This window comes from Mobula hypostoma, chromosome 2 (assembly GCF_963921235.1).
Source record: "Mobula hypostoma chromosome 2, sMobHyp1.1, whole genome shotgun sequence".
Lineage (NCBI taxonomy): Eukaryota > Metazoa > Chordata > Chondrichthyes > Myliobatiformes > Myliobatidae > Mobula > Mobula hypostoma.
This window is the reverse complement of record NC_086098.1, coordinates 119,759,875-119,777,932: the sequence shown is the minus strand read 5'-3', so window position 1 is coordinate 119,777,932 and position 18,058 is coordinate 119,759,875. Positions and strand designations below refer to the sequence as shown.

Here is an 18,058-nt window from a genome sequence, read left to right as displayed (position 1 = left end):
TAAGGAAGCAATAAATAAAATCTAACACTCTTGTGTATGTGACAAGCTATATCTATATTAAGCCACAAAACAAATTGAAAATACTTATTATATAACTGAAAAAGGTTGTAGCAACTACAAAACTAATTCCATAATTGGAATATCACAACTGGCAGAAATAAAGCAATTGCTGGTCAGAAAAAGACAAATGATAAAGATCCCTCAGGATCTCCTTCTTTGATTTTAAGTGCATAATGTAATAATGATGGGGCTATAAGTTTACCAATGCAGCCATCTTTCATCAGTTCATCCACAATATGAAATATAGGAATGATATTATGTTTATTTTAAGACTAATTACAGACTAATTTTAATATTAGTCTAAATGCTGTAGTATTAGCTGTTATGGGCTACTTGGTTGATGCAAACTTCTTTTGTCCATTAACCTGATATAAAAGACATGACCAACAAGTCAAGCTGAGCTGATGGGGACTTAAAAAAGAGCTAAATTTTGACTGTGTTGAGTATTTCCAACATTTTATGTACTGATGGTTTGGTTTCCAGCACTTTTTCTTGTGGTTTTGGTTCACTCTTTTCTCTGTCCATTAGCACAACCTGATCTGCTGTACATATCCTATAGTCCCACTTTTCACAACTTTTACATTGTTTCTGTTTATACTCAGTGTCCTCATTTCATGGAGTTTATCAAGGGTCATGCTCCCTCTCCTTAATAGCCATAGTTAACCACTTTTACAGGATATTCTTAAGGCAATCATGGTCTTGGACTATAAATTAATCCTGGTCTTGGACTATAAGAGATATTCCCTTTGCCCTATCCTTTTCTTCCCCCTCCCTCCCTGAAACTTGATACCAACTTAGTTTCTTAACTTCCCAGGCAGCAATTAAAGCCTGAATTGCAATGAAAGAGAGGGTCAGACCATGACAAGGAAATGGTTGAAACTTGGTTTGGGAGATGAATGAAGATTTCATTATCACGTCATAGAAACATGGAAGCTTGTGGCACAGGAGACCATTCAGCCAATCATATCCATTTATATTAGCTACCACCACTCTCCATCTCCCAAATAATTGTCTTATAAATCATAGTTAGGTAATTTTAAATCTTATAGGTTTTCTTGCTTTCATCACCCATTCAGGCAGTGAGTTCCAGGTGTCTACTACATTTGGGTGAATAATTAACTCTGGCAATAACCTTTTAAATCTCCACTGTACTCTCTTCAGTGCTACCACATCCTTCCAATAGAGTGGTAAAAAGAAATCTGTGCTATGCTCTAGCTGTGTCTTCACTTTTTTTTAAAAAAAATACAGGTTCCAACATGATCATCTTATTCTTATATTCAATGCCTGGGTAGATAAAAGCAAATGTCTGATGTACTTTCTTAACTATCCTGTACCCCTGGTTAAATTTGTAGATATGCACTCCATAATAATTATTTTCCTCAGTTTTATTTTTAAAAGGTTTTCCCTTGCTTTGCTTGTATTCCCTAAAAGTATTATCTTGCACTTCTCTAGAGCAAATTTTATGCATATTTAACTAGTCTATTGGTATTTTCCTGCAGCTTCAAGTTCTCTTTACATCAAGCATATTATCAATATTGGAATCATCAGCAAGCTTCTTAATTATGTCTCTTAGATTTAAACCCAAGTTAATAATATACACAGTATTACAAAAAACAAGTGGCCTATTAACAAGTCCTGCAACATCCCACTGAACAAAGTCCAACAGTGCAACACACGTAATGCCGGATGAACTCAGCAGGTCAGGCAGAATCAATGGAAATAAATAAACAATGTTTTAGGCTGTAATAGAAGGGGGAAGACGCCAGAATCAGAAGTTGGGTGAGGGGAGGGAAGGAGACCAGCTGGAAGGTGAAATGTGAAGCCAAATGGTGGAAGCTCTAGATGTCAGGGATCATGAAGTGTGTGAAGTTCCCATTACCAAGGAAAAGGTTCTTGGGAAACTGAAAGGTCTGAAGGTAGATAAGCCACCCGGACCAGATGGTGTATACCCCAGGGTTCTGAAAGAGGTGGCTCAAGAAATTGTGGAGGCATTAGTATGATCTTTCAAGAATCACTAGATTCTGGAATGGTTTCAGAAGACTAGAAAATTGCAAATGTCACTCCACTCTTCAAGGGGAAGAGGCAGAAGAAAGACCAGACAGTTAATCTGACCTCACTGGTTGCAAAGATATTGGAGTCAATTATTAAGGATGAGCTCTCAGGGTACTTAGATGCACACGTTAAAGTAGGCCATAGTCAGCATGGTTTCCTCAAGGGAAAATCCTGCTTGACAAATCTGTTGGAATTCTTTGATGAAATAACAATCAGGATAGACAAAGGAGAATCTGTGCACGTTGTGTACTTGGATTTTCAGAAGGCCTTTGACAAGATGCCACACATGAGGCTGCTTAACAAGCTGCAAGCCCATGGTACTACAGGAAAAATTTTAGAATGGAAAAAGCAGTAGCTGATTGGCAGGAGGCAAACAGTGGGAATAAAGGGGGGCTTTTATGGTTAGCTGCTGAGATTCTTTTTATATTATATGTCAATGATTTAGATGATGGAATTGATGGCTTTATTGCAAAGTTTGCAGATGATATGAAGATGTGTGGAGGGGCAGGTAGGTTTGAGGAAGTAGAGAGGCTACAGAAGGACTTAGACAGATTAGGAAAATGGGCAAAGAAATGGTTGGGAATCGTATGTTCATGCACTTTGGTAGAAGAAATGAAAGGGTTAACTATTTTCTAATTGGAGAGAAAATACAAAAAATTGAAGCATAAAGAGACTTAGGAGTCCTTGTGCAGGATTTCATGAAGGTTAATTTGCAGGTAGAGTCTGTGGTGAGGAAGGTAAATGCAATGTTAGTATTCATTTCAAGAGGACTAGAATATATAAGCAATGATGTAATGTTGAGACTTTATAAAGCACTGGTGAGGCATCAGTTGGAGTATCGTGAGCAGTTTTGGACCTCTTACCTTAGAAAGGATGTGCTGAAACTGGAGAGGGTTCAAAAGAGCTTCACAAAATGATTCCAGGATTGAATGGCTGGTCACATGAAGAGTGTTTGATGGCTTTGGCCCTGTATTCAGTAGAATTCAGAAGAATGAGGGGTGACCTCATCGAAGTCTATCAAATGGTGAAAGGCCTTGATAGAGTGCATGTGGAGAGGATGTTTCCTATGATAAGATAGTCTAAGACCAGAGGACATACCCTCAGACTAGAGGGACATCCTTTTAGAACGGAGATAAGGAGGAATTTCTTTAGCCAGAGAGGGCTGAATCTGTGGAACTCTTTGTCACAGGCAGCTGTGGAGGCCAAGTCTTTATGTATATTAAGGCAGAGATTGATAGATTCTTGTTTGGTCAAGGCATGATGGGATATGGGGAGAAGGCAAGAGGTTGGGGCTGAGAGGGAAAATTGGATCAGCTGTGATGAAATGGCAGAGCAGATTCGATGGGACAGATAGCCTAATTTGCTCCTATATTGTATAGTCTTGTGGTCTAAGTCAAGTGGGTGGGAAAGGTAAAGGGTTGGAGAGGAAACTGATAGAAGAGAGTGGACAATAGGAGAAAAGGAAGGAGGGGGGACCTGGGGGAAGTGATAGGCAGGTGAGAAGAGATAAAACGCCAGAGTGGGGAATAAAAGAGGGGAGGAGGGAAAATACACTTTTAGCAGATGATTAGGGGTATTGCCTTTAGACACACTATACAGGGAGAGCACAAGTTCAGCAGCTTGTGGAATGAAGCGGTGATAGAAATTCACTAACCTAAAAACTCTTGTAGATTTTTTAGTGCAGGGTGGTAGGAAATTCATAATAGTGACTACTTTTGGTGGAAGGGGGTTTTGCATCTTCTGTGGAAATGCGAAACTCAATAGGTGACAATCCAAACTGACATTTAGCAGAGTTAATTATCAACTTGTCTTGGCTTAAGCACTCGAAAAGTGTGCGGAGATGAGATACATGTTCAGATTTGGATGCACTGGTGACAAGTTTGTCATCCAGGTAAACAAAAAGAGGGGTGGGAGGTAAAGATAAGTTTAGTAGTAGGATCTCTTTGGAGATGGTGTAAGTTGCGGAGGATGATATGTTGGATGTGGCGGCTCAGAGCAGTAAGGACAAGAGAAACTCTATCATTGTTAAAGGTGGCGGGAAGATGGGGAGAGCATGGATGTTCGGGTGAGGGCAGCATCAATAGTGGAGGAAGGGAAACCCCTTTTTTTTTTGAAGGAAGGCATCTGATGCCCTGGAAAGGAAGGCTGCATTCTGGGAACAGTTGCTGTGGAAGTGAAGGAATAAAGAAAAGGGAATAGCATTTTACCTCCAATCTCTAAAGCTCTGTTAATCATTACTCTTTGTTTTTCCCCACTTGGCCAATTTTCACTTCAGTGTTCAGTTCAAATGATTGGGATTTGTGGGGGTTTTATTTTCCTGATCAATCTATTACATAGCATTTTGTCTAATGCCTTGTTAGCATCAATGTAGCCTTTGAAATATGTCACCTCATCAATCTTCAAAAAAGTTCAAGTATGGTTCAATGCTACCTTTCTTTAATAAATCCATGCTAACAGTCCTTGATTAACCATACCTTATTAAGTGTTGATTCAAGTAACTTGGACATCACAATTGTTAGAATAAAGGTGTCATAGTTATTTACTCAGTCTGTCCCATTCTTTTCTTTAAATAACAACATCACATTGTACCAGGAATCTGCTAGATCAATGTCCAGAGCCAGAGCCCAGGAAGAAAGTTGTGGTATTTTTGTGCCTTTGTTATTCTATTTTACTGCAGTTCCCTTTTAAGAACACTGCATGGTTTTCCTAAAGTGGTGCAGTATACAGTTCTGAGCATTCCTAATTCTCACTGTAGCAATAAAGAAAGCAGCCATCTTTGCATCTGAGCAATGAATCTACATAACGATTTGCAAATAGAAGGAATAAAAATGTCAGATTTCACAACAGTAATTAAAGTAACCAGTTAGCCTCCTCAAAGTCATTTTCCTACCTTCTCCCCATAACCATTGACATCCTTACTAATCAAGAACCGAGCAACTTTCACTTTAAATATACACAATGACTTAGATTTCACAGCTGTCCATGACACTGAATTCCACAGATTCACCACCCTCTGGCTAAAGAAATTCCTCCTCATCCCTGTTCCAAAGCAATGAGCTAGTATACTGAGCTGTGCCCTCTAGTGCTAGACTCCCCCATTGAAGGAAACATCCTTTCCATGTCCACTCTATGTAGCCCTTTCAATTGGCAATCAGTTTCAATGAGATCCCACCTCATTGTTCAAATAATTTTAAAAAGTGAAAATAATTAATGTGAATATCATTTCATATTGCAAGAAAAAGGGATATTACTTTAAAACATGCAAATATGTTTAGTTGAAAATTCTGAGAATCTGTGTACAAGGTATTCTTTTATAACATTGAGCACTGAATCTGCCATTGCCATCCAATCTTCAGCACGTGATTGATTGCTCATGCCTGCCAGAATGCCTGGTGAGGGGCAGTACACGCTGGAGTCATTCACCATAAAGTGACTGTTGCACAAACATTACATAATTTATGTTTCATTTGTGTTCCCTTTTCAGGGGTACTACAAAATTTGAGGCACCGTTGAGATTGTGTGTGCAGGTGGACCATCTCCTTTCCAGATTGAAAAGCTGCTCCCAGCCTTTTCTTAATCGTCTAGAGCAACAGAGTGAGGCAGTTCATTAAGGTACAGTAAGTGAAGCTGAGAGGTGATGGAGCAGTGCATGCACTTGAGGCACAGTGAATGCTAAAGGCTACAGAACCCAGTCAACAGCAGGTAATCTTACAGCCACCACAATTTAACTCGCACCACTGTCAAAGGGAAAAGAAAATAGACGTGCTTAGGAATCTCCAAGAAGAAATAAATGAGAAAGTGTGTGAATTACCTAAAGACAAGCTGGTAGAACTCAGTAGCTTCCTTCAGCTCTCAGGAGAGGACATAGTTAAGAAAACATGTTTGTCTCTTGTATCCCTAATAAGTGACCATCTGGAAAGAGGAGCTGGGAAATCTGGAGGACAGTGGCTTGTCTGAACTTCTGCAGGTTAGAGACAAGTTAAATGAGTTAGTGGCTGCTACAACTGCTGTGGCCGATGAAACAGAGGAAGAAGACAGGGAAATTGCAGTAACCTACAGGTCAATACAAAGGTCAGCTCCTAACAGGATGAACCTGAATGATCTGCAGCCATTAGTTCAGAGGGAAACTGTCCCATCAGAATGGTGCAAGGACTTCAAAATATCTGGTCAGGTTGGTGAGCCCAGTCAGCAAAACAAGTTATCTTCTAGCCTTGTTCGCCAGATAGAAAACACCTGAAAAAGAGGCTATCCAGAGGACGATAGCAGTGATCAGAGCAATTATGCCTGGGCTCCAATTGAGCAGTTATCTTGAGGGTAAATCAGACTTGAACTTATCTACCCTTAGACAGATCCTTTGCTCACATTATCAGGAAAAAGGAGCAACTAAATTGTATAAGCAGCTGACAGCAGAATGTTAACGCAGTACAGAGATGCCATGAAGTTTCTTAATGTGTGTTCTGGATCTGAAGCAGAAGGTACTGTTTGCCTCACAGGAAGCGGAGCTTGATCTGAAATATGATCCAGTCTTAGAGCAGAGTAGGTTTTAACAAACTGTACTCACTGGTTTACAAAGTGATTGTATTCAAAATGACCTCCAGCCATACCTTTTAGATCCCAAAACCTCAGATGAGGTACTGTTAGAGAAGCTGAACATTGTGTGTGCAAATGAAGCGGAGAAAAAGAACAAACGGAAGCCAGCTAGGTCAGCCCGCACTGCTATTGCTATCTCTGCACAGTTAGAGGAACATCCTGTTCAGTATAATTGTCAGAAAGAAAGGCCTCATATAGACCTAGTGTCCCAGTTGAAGACACTTAGTGAAGACAATGTATAGGTCAAGGAGCAACTTCAACAGCCTATACCTATGCATCAATGTTTTTCAGTTTCAAATAAAAAATAGGAGGTGAGAGCAACTCCTTCTCAGCTGCAGGACTTGGCACACAGTTATCAGCAACCGCCAGAGTGGGGTACAAAATGGGCTGAGCCGTCTAGGAGGTACAACATTGTCAGGTCTGAACAAAAGCACCAGTGAAAAAAGCAAAAACAGTAAATTGAACCGGTCCTGCCTCAATCATATCCAGATCTACAACAACATTTTGCCCCCCATTTCAGCAGTATGCAAAGTATGCATTGCTGTCTGAAGCTCAGTAGCCATGTCAAGTAGCTCCACAGAATTATTCATTATTACACAGCAGCATGGAGTTGCACAACAGTATCCAGTCCCAATATGTCCGTATCCTGGCCTGCCTCAGCAGCTTTGTTCACCACGAACTAGAAAGTGTTTCCACTGTCAGCAGAGAGGGTGTGAGGAACATTGCACCCACTGTTAGAACTGCGGTAGCAGCAAGCACCACTTAGTGGGATGTAAAGCTCGAGGAGTAAGACAGTCATCCACTGGTGTTTTAGTTGCCTTGTGCCAAGTCAATCAACATTCATCTGTAACTTCACTGATAAGCAGACAGTGCCTTGTAGAACGCTACTTACAGGGACGTCGAAGTGAAGTGATATGTGACACAGGTTCATAGGTGTGCATCACAGACGAGCAGTGGAAAACTAGGCGCTTAACTGGAATTAAACTGTTGAGATGTTTCGGAGGCAGTAGAATCACCCGAGGGATTACATCTTGTTGCAGAAAGGGTTGAGATAACTTTCAAATTAGCTGTGCCTGGTGCAAAAGAATTGATCATACCAGTTCTGGATCTGAAAGGCAGGCCTCTACCTCATCCAATCATTGGATTCAACGTGATTTAACAGATTATAAAGGAGAGTGACGGAAGAAGGCTTAAAGACAGGAAGGGAAGATTTTTGTATGAAACAGTAAGAGCTGCATTCCCTAGCCTTAAGAGAAGCAAAATCAAGGCCTTTATCAATCTGATTAGCATTGAGAATCCCTGTGAGTATTGAGTAAAGATAACAAAGGAGAAAGTTATCATACCAGAACAAACAACAATGCAAGTTTAATGCTATGGAGTTTTCATTTGTGAGAGAAGACAAAATAATGCTCTTTGAACCATAAGTGAACCCACGGTGGGCAGAAGGCATAGAGCTATGTGAATCATTCCTAGCACTTCAGAGAGGTGCACGTCCATACATTGTTATTGACAAGGATAAGGGTGAACTCAGTTCCGATTTATGGGATCCCCCAGTCGATGTGAGCCACCTAGATAACAAAGTAGCAGCAGATCGTGAAGCAGATGCTTTGAGAAGAATATCCTCCTTTTCAAAATCAGACATTGACATTACATGTATCAAAGGTTTGCAGCTGAGTTTCTCTCTCAAAAATGAACTGGTTGCCTGCTCTTATATTTCAGTTCCAAAACCTCTCTCCAACAAGACGAAGGATTACATGGATGGCCTAAATGTCCATGGGTGGATTGCAAAATCTAACTTGCCCTATCGTGTGTGTCAGAAAGAAAGCTGGAAGCCTTTCATCTCTGTATTGACTATAGGGACCTGAACAGGAAAACTACTCTGGACCGCCAGTCCATTCTATGAGTACAAGCCATTACAGACAGCTTGGTTCTTGTTACTGTACTTGACCAGGGGAAAGCATACCACCAAGGATTCATGATGAAGGAAAGCAGGCCACTAACAGTCTTCATAACCCCCTGGGGCTTGTATAAGTGAGTTTGAATTCCCTTTGGATTCATGAATGCACCCAGAGCCTACCAACATTTCATGGGGGAGTGCCTTAAAGGATTAAGAGACAAAATCTGTGTATCATACCTGGATGACATGCTAGTGTTCACTAAGACCTTCAATGAGCATGTTGATGCTGTGAGAAGAGTGCTGTAGTGAATGCAGGCACATGAAGTGAAACTTAAACCCAGCAAGTGTGAGTTCTTCAAGGCTGAAGTTCACTACCTACGGAGAATTATGTCGGCAGAGGGAAATCAGATGGATCATGCAGACACAGTGGCAGTAACAATGCTGAAAGAGAAGAGGCTAGCCACAGTGGGAGAACTGAGAAAGATTCTGGGTCTATTAAACTACAATCAGCAGTACATTAAAGATTTCTCTCAAGTCTCATCTGATTCAGTGGGAGCCACAGTCCAGGCCACTGAAGTGCAGCAAACCGCAGACATACCCTGGTCCAAAGCAGTATCTGTACCGTTAGACGCAGTAAACATTGACTTGGTGAACATGTCAGTTCCACCACTGTCCTGGAGAGAGATTCGGCAAGCACAGCAAATGGTAATTGGCTTTGTACTTTCAGGTTCGAAGCATACTTTTCAACACATACAGACATTAAATAAGCGAGCCAGGTGCTTTCTGGGGTAAATTAGTATTGGACAAGGGTGGCATCCTTCTTCGGTAAACTATCCAACAGACACAACTGGTGCTACCTGAGAAGTTCAAGTGTACAGTCCTGAAAGAGCTACATGACAAAATGGGCACCAAGGCATTGATCGCACATCAGCTCATGTTAGAGAGAGATTTTTTTGGCCTCACATGCAGAGTAACATTGAGCACCATGTGCTAAGAGTCTGTACCTGTCTAAGCAAAAAAAGCTGTTGGGAAACCCGGTCACTTCTCAAGAGCATTGAGACATTGTAGCCATTTGAATTTGTGTCAGTTGACATTCTTCAGCTAGACAAGTGCAAGAGTGGATACAAGTACATTCTGGTGATTATTGGCCATTTCACATGATTTGCACAGGCATACACCACAACCTCAAAGTCAGGAAAAACTGTCGCTGACCATCTTTTTAATGACTTTGCCCTGAAGTATAAAGTATAAATCTGGGTTCCCATCACGAATATACCATGACCAAGGGGCTGAACTTGAGAACCAACTCTTCACACAACTGAGAAAACACAGTGGCGTACAGAATCAAGAGCTACACCATACCACCCCCAGGGGAAAGGACAAGTTGAGAGTTTCAACTGGACCCTTCTACAAATGTTGAAAACTCTAACAGAAAGACAAAAAGAAAATTGGAAAAAGTCATTGAATAAAATGGTCTATGCTTACAACTGTAAAGGTTGGAAGTAACAGGATTCTCTCCGTTCTACCTTCTCTTCGGTAGATCACTGAGGTTGCCCATAGATACACTCTTTGGCCTGAACACTGACAGAAGTCCTGCAACCCACAGTGAATACTTGGAAAGATTCAAGAAGTCCAGTAGATTACTAAGAATAATATGCAAAAGGTCTCAGGGAGAAATAGAGAAATTATGACAGCAGAGTGAGATTTACAGAATTACAACCTGGGAATTCGTGTCCTAATGAACAATCGGACACCCTGCGGAGGTCCAGGAAAGCTTTGAAACTAATGGGAGGACTGCATCCATATTGTCGTATGAAAAGTTGGGGAGGATGTGCCAATCTATGAAATAAAATCTGAACAAGGAAAGATCCAAAGTACTACATCACAATCTTCTCTTATCATGTGAACACTGCCTTTGGATGCTGAACCGCAAATGGATACTACAACAAAGCAGGGGCATCTGCCAAAATAGAGCACCAGGACTCGTCCACCTAAAGAAAGGGAAGAGAATGAACCAGCCAGCAACAGAGAGGATGAATATTACTACCAAGTTGAATGCCTCCAACCTCACAGTATCAAGGACAGCAATAGTTTTGAAGTGGAGCCCATATAACCTGCTGAGTGGCAATTGAGGATTAGTGTTGATCTCTCCTGCATGTGAACCAGTACCACTCCCTGCATCTTCACCTGTACCAAGTAACCTAGATGACTTACCAATAGCAAATCATTACCAATTCCTGTATGTTCATCCAAACCAAGTGATCCAAGTGAATTTCTTGCATGTGAACCGAAACCAGTTCCTGATATTTACTCAAACACGAGGAAATCTGCAGATGCTGGAAATTCAAGCAACACACACACACAAAATGCTGGTGAACGCAGCAGGCCAGGGAGCATCTATAGGAAGAGGTACAGTCGACGGTTTGGGCCGAGACCCTTCGTCAGGACTAACTGAAAGATAATAAGAGATTTGAAAGTGGGAGGGGGAGGGGTGGGATGGAGCTAAGAGCTGGAAACTTGATTGGCAAAAGGGATAAGAGGCTGGAGAAGGGAGAGGATCATGGGATGGGAGGCCTAGGGAGAAAGAAAGGGGGAGGGGGGGAAAGCCCAGAGGATGGGCAAGGAGTTATAGTGAGAGGGACAGAGGGAGAGAAAAGAGAAAAAAGGGAAAAGAAAAAATAATAAATAAGGGATGTGGTACAAAGGAGAGGTGGAGCATTAAGGGAAGTTAGAGAAGTCAATGCTCATGCCATCAAGTTGGAAGCTACCCAGATAGAATGCAAGGTGTCACTCCTCCAACCTAAGTGTGGCTTCATCTTGACAGTAGAGGTGGCTGTGGATACACATATCAGAATGGGAATGGGACGTGGAATTAAAACGTCCTTCCAGGTGAGGCGACACTTCACCTGGGAGTCGGCTGGGGTGATGTACTGCATCCGGTGCCCCCGATGCGGCCTTCTATATATTGGCGAGACCTGACGCAGGCTGGGAGACCGTTTCGCTGAACACCTACGCTCTGTCCGCCAGAGAAAGCAGGATCTCCCAGTGGCCACACATTTTAATTCCACGTCCCATTCCCATTCTGATATGTCTATCCACAGCCTCCTCTACTGTCAAGATGAAGCCACACTCAGGCTGGAGGAACAACATCTCATATTCCATCTGGGTAGCCTCCAACCTGATGGCATGAACATTGACTTCTCTAACTTCTGTTAATACCCCACCTCCCCTTCATACCCCATCCCTTATTTTCTTTTCCCCTTTTCCGCCCTCTCTTTTCTCTCCTTCTGTCCCTCTCACTACAACTCCTTGCCCATCCTCTGGGCCTCCCCCCCTCCTTTCTTTCTTCCTATGCTTCCCATCCCATGATCCTCTCCCTTCTCCAGCCTCGTGTCCCTTTTGCCAATCAAATTTCCAGCTCTTAGCTCCATCCCTCCCCCTCCTGTCTCCTATCATTTCAGATCTCCCCCTCCTCCTCCTCCCACTTTCAAATCTCTTACTATCTCTTCTTTCAGTTAGTCCTGACGAAGGGTCTCGGCCCAAAATGTCGACTGTACCTCTTCCTATAGACGCTGCCTGGCCTGCTGCGTTCATGAGCATTTTTTTTTTTTTTTTTAAATGTGTGTTTCCTGATATTTACTCCTTTGAATGATTAGCCAGGAAACCAGGTGGAGCAAAGAAAAGGGAGCTCAAAATTTCTTCACAAAGAAAGACAATCACCAAAACACTTTACTTATGTTAGGGTTGGGACTCTCATATGTCACAATATACAGACTGTAGATCGCATCAGTATCAGGCCTTGCCTTATAATTGTGTAACGTTAATGACTTCATGGCCACCTATTCCTCAGTTCTTATATCAACTACCATGTGCCTGCTAAAAACCAAAGTAATGTTTCATACAGGAAAAGTAGTGATTGCAAGTCTAACACTAGGAGGAGATGTTGGGAGAACATCTACTTTTGAGGGGGGGAGTGTATAACAAGGTTGATATCTGTTCAATTTAGTTGTAAATGTTCAAATAATTTTTAAGTGTGAAAATATTTAATGTGAATATCAGTTCATGCTGAGGAAAAAAGGGATATTGCATGTTTTTATGCACATGTGTTTAGTTGAAAATTCTGAGAATCTGTGTGCAAGGTATTATTTTATAGTATGAAGCACTGAATCTGCCATTGAAGTTGTAAGGGCTTGCATTCAATCTTCAGCACACAATTGATTGCTCATGCCTGCCAGAGTGCCTGGGGAGGGGCAGTACATGCTTGACTCATTCACCATAAAGTGACTGATGCATAAATATTATGTGTTTATGTTTCGTTTGTTTCACTTTTTCTGGGATACCACATATAGTCCCAGAGCCATCAAACACTCCTCATAAGTTAACCCATCATTCTTGTGAACTTTCTCTAGACCAGGAGTTCCCAAATGCCTCAGTTAACCGTAGGGGTTCATGGCATATAAAAAGGTTGGGAAACACTGCTCTAGATGCCAGCACATCCATTTTTAGATAAGGGGCAGGGATAAGGGAATTAGGGATGCAGAATCAAAAAAAGGTAGCAAATACTCATAGTGTTATAACTCATTGCACAGAGTATAAGAAATAAGGTGGATGATCTTATTACACTATTACAGATTATCAGGTATGATGTTGTGGCCATCCCTGAATTGTGGCTGAAGGATAGTAGTAGTTGAGAGCTGAAAGTCCAACGTTACACATTGTATTGGAGGGATAGGAAGGTAGGCAGAGGGGGTGGCATGGCTCTGCTGGTAAAGAATGGCATCAAATCAGTAAAAAGATGTGACATAGGATCAGAAGAATGACTCTTCCACCCCCACCGATGACCCCTTCTCCCGTCTTCGACCCTCCTCTTCTTCATGGACACCCCGCTCTGGTCTTCTGCCTGCTCTGGATCTCTTTATTGCCAACTGCCGACGGGACATCAACCGTCTCGACTTCACCACACCTTGTCCCCATTCCAACCTCACTCCTTCGGAACGCTCTGCTCTCCACTCCCTCCGCACTAATCCTAACATTATTATTAAACCCGCTGATAAAGGGGGTGCTGTTGTAGTCTGGCGTACTGACCTCTACCTTGCCGAGGCACAGCGACAACTCGCGGATACCTCCTCTTATTTACCCCTCGATCGTGACCCCACTAAGGAGCACCAGGCCATTGTCTCCCACACTATCAACGACTTTATCCGCTCGGGGATCTCCCATCCACTGCTACCAACCTTATAGTTCCCACACCCCGCACTTCCCGTTTCTACCTCCTACCCAAGATCCACAAACCTGCCTGTCCTGGCCGACCTATTGTCTCAGCTTGCTCCTGCCCCACCGAACTCGTTTCTGCATACCTCGACACTGTTTTATCACCCCTTGTTCAATCCCTTCCGACCTATGTTCGTGACACTTCTCATGCTCTTAAACTTTTCGATGATTTTAAGTTCCCTGGCCCCCACCGCTTTATTTTCACCATGGATGTCCAGTCCTTATATACTTCCATCCCCCATCAGGAAGGTCTCAAAGCTCTACGCTTCTTTTTGGATTCCAGACTTAATCAGTTCCCCTCTACCACCACTCTGCTCCGTCTAGCGGAATTAGTCCTTACTCTTAATAATTTCTCCTTTTGCTCCTCCCATTTCCTCCAAACTAAAGGTGTAGCTATGGGCACCCGTATGGGTCCTAGCTATGCCTGCCTTTTTGTTGGGTTTGTGGAACAATCTATGTTCCGTGCCTATTCTGGTATCTGTCCCCCACTTTTCCTTCGCTACATCGACGACTGCATTGGCGCTGCTTCCTGCACGCATGCAGAACTCGTTGACTTTATTAACTTTGCCTCCAACTTTCACCCTGCCCTCAAGTTTACCTGGTCCATTTCCGACACCTCCCTCCCCTTTCTAGATCTTTCTGTCTCTGTCTCTGGAGACAGCTTATCCACTGATGTCTACTATAAGCCTACTGACTCTCACAGCTATCTGGACTATTCCTCTTCTCACCCTGTCTCTTGCAAAAACCCCATCCCCTTCTCGCAATTCCTCCGTCTCCGCCGCATCTGCTCTCAGGATGAGGCTTTTCATTCTAGGACGAGGGAGATGTCTTCATTTTTTAAAGAAAGGGGCTTCCCTTCCTCCACTATCAACTCTGCTCTTAAACGCATCTCCCCCATTTCACGTACATCTGCTCTCACTCCATCCTCCCACGACCCCACTAGGAATAGGGTTCCCCTGGTCCTCACCTACCACCCCACCAGCCTCCGGGTCCAACATATTATTCTCCGTAACTTCCGCCACCTCCAACGGGATCCCACCACTAAGCACATCTTTCCCTCCCCCTGTCTCTCTGCATTCCGCAGGGATCGCTCCCCACACAACTCCCTTGTCCATTCGTCCCCCCCATCCCTCCCCACTGATCTCCCTCCTGGCACTTATCCGTGTAAGCGGAACAAGTGCTACACATGCCCTTACACTTCCTCCCTTACCACCATTCAGGGCCCCAAACAGTCCTTCCAGGTGAGGCATCACTTCACCTGTGAGTCGACTGGGGTGATATACTGCGTCCGGTGCTCCCGATGTGGCCTTTTATATATTGGTGAGACCCGACGCAGACTGGGAGACCGCTTTGCTGAACATCTACGCTCTGTCCGCCAGAGAAAGCAGGATCTCCCAGTGGCCACACATTTTAATTCTACATCCCATTCCCATTCTGACATGTCTATCCACGGCCTCCTCTACTGTAAAGATGAAGCCACACTCAGGATGGAGGAACAACACCTTATATTCCGTCTGGGTAGCCTCCAACCTGATGGCATGAACATTGACTTCTCTAACTTCCGCTAGGCCCCACCTCCCCCTCGTACCCCATCTGTTACTCATTTTTATGCACACATTCTTTCTCTCACTCTCCTTTTTCTCCCTCTGTCCCTCTGAATATACCTCTTGCCCACCCTCTGGGTCACCCCCCCCCCCGTCTTTCTTCCCGGACCTCCTGTCCCATGATCCTCTCGTATCCCCTTTTGCCTATCACCTGTCCAGCTCTCGGCTCTATCCCTCCCCCTCCTGTCTTCTCCTATCATTTTGCATCTCCCCCTCCCCCTCCAGCTTTCAAATCCCTTACTCACTCTTCCTTCAGTTAGTCCTGACGAAGGGTCTCGGCCTGAAACGTCGACTGCGCCTCTTCCTATAGATGCTGCTTGGCCTGCTGCGTTCACCAGCAACTTTGATGTGTGTTGCTTAAATCCTTGTGGGTTGAGTTAAGAAACTGCAATGGCAAAAGGACCCTGATGGCAGTTATGTACAGGCCTCCCAACTAGCTGGGATGTGAACCACAGATTACAATGGGAAATAGAAAAAGCGTATCAAAAGAGCAATGTTGCGATAGTCATGGCAGATTTCAACATGCAGGTCAATTGGGAAAATCAGGTTGGTAATGGATCTCAAGACAGTGAGTTTGTTAAATACCTACGAGATGGCTTTTTAGAGCAGTTTGTTGCTGAGCCTACTAGGGGATCACTATACTGGATTGGGTGCTGTGTAATGAACTGGCCATGATTAGGGAGCTTGAGGTAAAGCTCTTAGGAGACAGTGATCACAATATGATTGAGTTCAACTTGAAATTTAATAGGGAGAAAGTAAAGTCTGGCATAGCAGTATTTCAGTGGAGTAAAGGAAATTACAGTGGTATTAGAGAGGAGCTGGCCAAAGTAAATTGGAAAGAGATGCTGGCATGGATGACAGCAGAGCAGCAATGAGGTGAGTTTCTGGGAAAAATTAAGAAGGTGCAGGATAGTTGTATTCCAAAAATGAAGAAACACTCAATGGTAAAATAGTACAATCGCAGCTGACAAGGGAAGTCAAAGCTAATGTAAAAGCAAAGGAGAGGGCATACATTGACAAGGTGCCACACATGAGGCTGCTTACCAAGTTAAGAGCCCATAGTATTACAGGAAAATTACTGGTAATGATTAGAGCCGCGGTCCCCAACCACCGGGCCACAAAGCATGTGCTACCGGGCCGTGAGGAAACGATACGAGTCAGCTGCACCTTTCCTCATTCCCTGTCACGCACTGTTGAACTTGAACATAGGATTGCCAACTGTCCTGTATTTGCCAGGACATCCCGTATATTGGACTAAATTGGTTTGTCCTATACGGGACCACCCTTATCCCGCATTTCCCCCGCTAAGGTACAGTGTTCTTATGAAATCTTTTGTGCCAAAATGGAGTAAAGCAAAGAAGCGATTACCATTAATTTATATGGGAAAAATTTTTGAGCATTCCCAGACCCAAAAAATAACCTACCAAATCATACCAAATAACACATAAAACCTAACACTAACATATAGTAAAAGCTGGAATGATATAAATACACAGCCTATATAAAGTAGAAATAATGTATGTACAGTGTAGTTGGGAAGATGAAGGCAACCGATTTGTGGGGAAAAATTCGGCACGTACACGCATACGCGTATCACATGCGTACACAGGTGCCCGCGCAAAGCTTCATAGTCATGGTAGTCTTTCTTGGGGTAAAGTGTCCCGGGATTTGACTGCTATTTTTGTCCGTTATTTGGGAGTGAGAAAGTTAGCAACCCTAACTGTAAAAGTCATGTTGAGGTGAGTTTAACCCTACTTGAACCCCCACCCCAGTCGGCTGGTCCACAAGAATATTGTCAATATTAAACCAGTCCGCGGTGCAAAAAAGGTTGGGGACCCCTGGATTAGAGCATTGGCTGATTGGTAGGAGGCAGCAAATGGGATTAAAGGGTTCCTGTTCTGGTTGGCTCCCATTGACTAGTGGTGTTCCGCAGGGGTTGGTGTTGGGACCACTTCTTTTTCTGCTCATATCAATGTTTTACATGATGGAATAGATGGCTTTGTTGCCAAGTTTGCAGATGATATGAAGATTGATGGAGGGGCAGGGAGTGTTGAGGAAAGAGGTAGGCTGCAGAAGGACTTATACAGATTAGGAGAATGGGCAAGAAAATGGCAAATGAAATATAAATGTTGGAAAATGCAAGGTCATGCACTTTGGTAGAAGAAATAAGTGGGCAGACTATTTTCTAAATGAGGGAGAAGATCCAAAAATCTGAGATGTAAAGGGACTTGGGAGTCCTTGTGCAGAAAACTCTAAAGGTTAACATGCAGGCAGAGTCAGTGATGAGGAAAGCAAATGCAATGTTAGCATTTATTTCAAGAGGTCTAGAATACAAGAGCAGGGATGTAATGTTGAAGCTTCATAATGCACTGGTGAGGCTTCACCTTGAGTATTGTGTACAGTGCTAGGCTCCTCATCTAAAAAAAAATGTCCTGGCATTGGAGAAGGTTCACAGGAGGTTCACATGGATGATTCCGAGAATGAACATGTTATCATACGAGGAACATTTGATAACTCTGGGTCTGTACTGACTGGAATTTAGAAGGATGAGGGGTGATCTGATTGAAACCTTTTGAATGTTGAA

At 43.2% G+C, this 18,058-nt stretch overlaps 1 protein-coding gene across 1 annotated transcript in view; it reads right to left on the bottom strand.

Annotated features, from left to right (window-relative positions):
- Positions 1–18,058, bottom strand: part of LOC134357440 (dynein axonemal heavy chain 8-like) — a 1,088,497-nt gene that overhangs the window by 696,382 nt on the left and 374,057 nt on the right. The gene's annotated exons all lie outside the window — the stretch shown is intronic.